Consider the following 4,102-nt stretch of genomic DNA (forward strand, 5'->3'; position numbering starts at 1 on the left):
AGAGGTACTCCGGCTAAATGTGAATAGCTACGTGTGAACGGACGGGCACGCACAACCGCACGGACAAGATGGGACATGCGTCCCCACACGTGAACATGTACAACGAACTCCTGGACACAGCTCGACGACTTCCGCGCATGCACACGACATCACCAACACCCGCAACTGTGTGTATGATGAATGTGAATGCATGTGGGTTAAAGGGGGGTTGAGTACGGGATGGGCAGTAGGTTAGGGGGGAGAGGGGGGGAAAGGGGGCTAGGGAAAAGATGGGGGTTCTATGGGGTTGAAGGGGAGAAAGGTGGGAAGGGGGGCTTAGGGGGAGGTGGGTGCATGGGGGAAAAGGGGGCCTTAGTAGGGGGGTATGGGGAGGGAAAGGGGTATGGGAAAAAGGGGGGACTTAGTAGGGGTGGGGGGAATGGGTGGGAATGGGGGGCTTAGTAGGGGGGTGTGGGGATGGGAGGAGGGCCAAAAAGGTGGTGGCAGCGGACTGGGTGGCGGCGGCGATTGCAAAGAAGAAGAAGAAGAAGAAGAAGAAGAAGAAGAAGAAGAAGAAGCGGGAGAAGAGGAAGAAGGAAGAAGGAGAAGGAGAAGGAGAAGAGAGAGCAAGCAGGAGAAGGGGAAGAAGGAGGAGGAAGAAGAAGAAGAAGGAGAAGAGAAAAGAGGGGGAGGAGGAGGAGGAGGAGGAGGAGGAAGAAGAATAAGAAGAAGAAGAAGAAGAGGAGATGGAAGAAGACCAAGGAAAGAGAGAGGGAGAGCAGGAGCAGGGATAGAGGGGAGAGAGAGAGGGAGGGGTTGGGGAGAGAGAAGAAGAAAGAAAGAGAGAGAAAGAAGAGGAGAGTGAAGAGGGAGGAAGGAGAGGGGGCAGGAGGGAACCATCGGGAAGGGGGGATTTAATTTATTAAGTTAAAAATTTTTAAAAATAAGATAAATAATAAGAATAATGATAAAAAGAAAAACAATGGAGCCCCTCCCCTTTGCAGTGGCGGGACCCGTAGACGATTGGAACATCGGCACGGGGACAAACGGTGCAACGGATGCAGCACAGGATGGGTAAACGAAAAAAAAGGATGTTCACACGCAACACCCAATGCGCGTACACACATAAAAATACGAAAAAATTAATAAAACCCAAACCGTGCATCAAAATGAAATGCTGTAAAACCAAAAAATGTGTTGGAAGGCAGCGGCAAGACAATGGAAACATGCAATAGTGGTTCGGAGAGAATGCATGGCATTCACATGGAAAAAATGCAAAAATTAAACCCGAAAATGCATACATGAATTAATATTGGAGAATCCATTCGTCAGAATGCATGACAAAAAGAAGGAAAAATGTGCAAAATAACATTCGCGACAAACTTATCATGTCAAAATATGGTTTTGACTGAGATCGAATACGTTCACATGGGAAACATCCAAAAAAGAGTTGAAAATAGACTCAAAAATTAATACGAAAAAGAACCGAGTATTGGAATAGAGGGCAATAAAAATGAAAAATGTATGAGGGAAGGGGATTCACAGGATGGTCACATCAAAACTCATGACCGGGGGAAGGAGGAGGGGTTCACATGCAAAACACACAAAAAAGATACCCAAAAACACATTAAAAGTTTAATAACGAAAAATGTAGCGGGCAAAATAGGGTGGATAAAAAATGAAAAATGTGGGGAAAGATTGGTTGGACACAGGTGTCAAATTGAACTGGAATTCTGGTGAAAATAGGGCATGTTCACACGGAAAAATGTAAAAAAATACGCACAAAAATGTCCCAAAACCTGTAAAAACTAATAAAACCGATGAATCCTGCATCGGAATGATAGGGTGTAAAAAGGAAAAATGTCATATGGAAGGTGAACAGTAGGACTGTCATGTTAGATTGTTGTTCCAAAGAAAAATGATGTGTTCACATGGAAACACGTCCAATTGATGAAAAATGGTTCAAAAGGTAATATCTCAAGAACCTTCTGGTGGAACAAGGGTTGGTAAAAAGGAAAAATGGTCAGCTCAAAGGGACAATTAGGGCTGAAAGGTTGAATTTTGGTTTTGATGAATGTAGGATGCCGTCACATGAAAAACTTCAAAACAAGAGATAAAGGGAAAGAGAGAAGGAACGACCCCAGGAGTGGGGTGAAAGTGAAAGGGTGGGTGGGGAAAGGATCCCATCAGGGTAAAAGCAAGTCATGGCATAGATGCCTTATCAAATTGAGGCATATGCAGGGGTTATACATCATAGACGCATCCGCACACTCAAAACCTTAAGGGGAGGGGTATACCGAACATCATGGACCTAGGATCACACATTAGACCAACTGTTGACGTCCCCACACTTAAGACCTGACCATCGCTAATAAATAAAAGGTGTAGGGTTAGAAAAAATTGGCCCATGTTAGAGAGAATCGAGGTTGATTGTCGATGACACATACTGTGTCGTAGTCAGATGCAGGAGAGACCAAGGTATCTTTGCAACACATACACATGTAGCAGGGTAGGGACCACACTGTAGCAATACCTAGGGAGGCAACTTTGTTGGGGGAATTGCGGGAAACCATCGATGGTGAAGAATATTGCACTCAGCTCACGATCACTCAGATGGAATGAATGAACAGTCACTCACCCCAATATTGACATCACTCGAGTGAATCATGATTGAAAGCCAAATCTAACACCTGGGTTAGGAATCGACAAGGGGAATGGTGTAGAGGGAGTTGTCAAGGTGCACAATTGATGGTGCATTAGTACGTCCAACCCCGTCATCTGGCATAGATGCAAGTAGGAAGGCTACAGAGCTTGGTTGTGCAGTAGTATACAGAAGAGGATGACGTGTCTTGTGGTGATAGCAGAGACTAATCCCGTGTGTGCATATAGGGAAATGGGAACGTACCTGACTCCAATTTTCGTAATGTCCCTCAATCCTCACCTCTTAATAAGTGACTTAGGAAACACCAGTCACACTCAACCACCCCTCTATCTCTATGCCATGTGCACATTTGATGGTGCTACAGCAGTATATCCCACCCTGTGCTAGCATACAGTGTGAGAAGGAAGGCCAGGGATCCTTATAGTGTAGTGTACAGAAACAGATCATGCTTTATGCATTGAGAGACCCAATCCATGTGTGCAACACTCCATTCACACATCGCACCTCTCTGTTAAATTTAAAGGGCAAGGACTGGTCACTCACCCCACCCTTTGTCTCACACTCTGCTCATAAATACAGAGGGTAGCCCATACTCACAGGCCATCATGTTAGGATGAAAGCTCACATCACTCAATTGATTGTTGATGAAGATTGCTTCATCTAATATTGTCATCAGGGTGTTGAAGATGAGGCATACCCAAGGAGGCAGCCAACACATCTGGTACTTCGATTGGGTTGGAAAAGAGATCGTCTGTTGAAGGGGTCATATGAACTGATGAAGTTGTAGAGATAGCACACCAAGGGAGGTGGCTTGAAATTGTATCTGAAGAAGGTGTGGTGGTGAGTCAGCTATCCTAAACTATGGGGCATTACCACCTTTTCCATAGCCAACTTCCCACCCAAGGGTGTTTACCACCTTTTCTTGGAACGAGGCATGCTATGATAGGAAATCACTTCCTTTTCTCTCATAGTAGTTTGTTTTTTTTTTTTCCTTTTATTTATTTCTTTATTTTTTTCTCTTCTTTCCTACTCCTGAGGGTGTTTCCACCATTTCTTGAAGAATAGGTTGGCATGACAGTGACCCAAGTCCTTTTCTCCCATGAACGATATGTCTTTTTTCCTTTTTTTTCTTTAATAAAGAGAATGATAGAAATACCATGTGTCAGGACTATCCTCACCACCACTACTGGATCAGACGAGAGGAGAACAGAGTAAGGATGGGAGGTGTCTGGGAGGGGCTAGCAGAAGGATGCTGCCTCATAAAGAAGAGCATAATGGCTATCAGTAGCACAAGGAGAAGGACAGTGCAACTCCCAAAAGGGAAAGGGTGGGTCGACTGTGATTGTCAAGATCCCTAGGGAGGGAAGTACTTCGTCAGGTGATAGCCATTGATCAGAAAGGGATCATCAGAGGCATCAACTGTCTAGACTTGGATGGAGCCATTTGGATTGACGACAAGTA

Source organism: Lygodium microphyllum, chromosome 15 (assembly GCF_053477565.2).
Source record: "Lygodium microphyllum isolate KBCC chromosome 15, Lygodium_microphyllum_v1.1.10, whole genome shotgun sequence".
Lineage (NCBI taxonomy): Eukaryota > Viridiplantae > Streptophyta > Polypodiopsida > Schizaeales > Lygodiaceae > Lygodium > Lygodium microphyllum.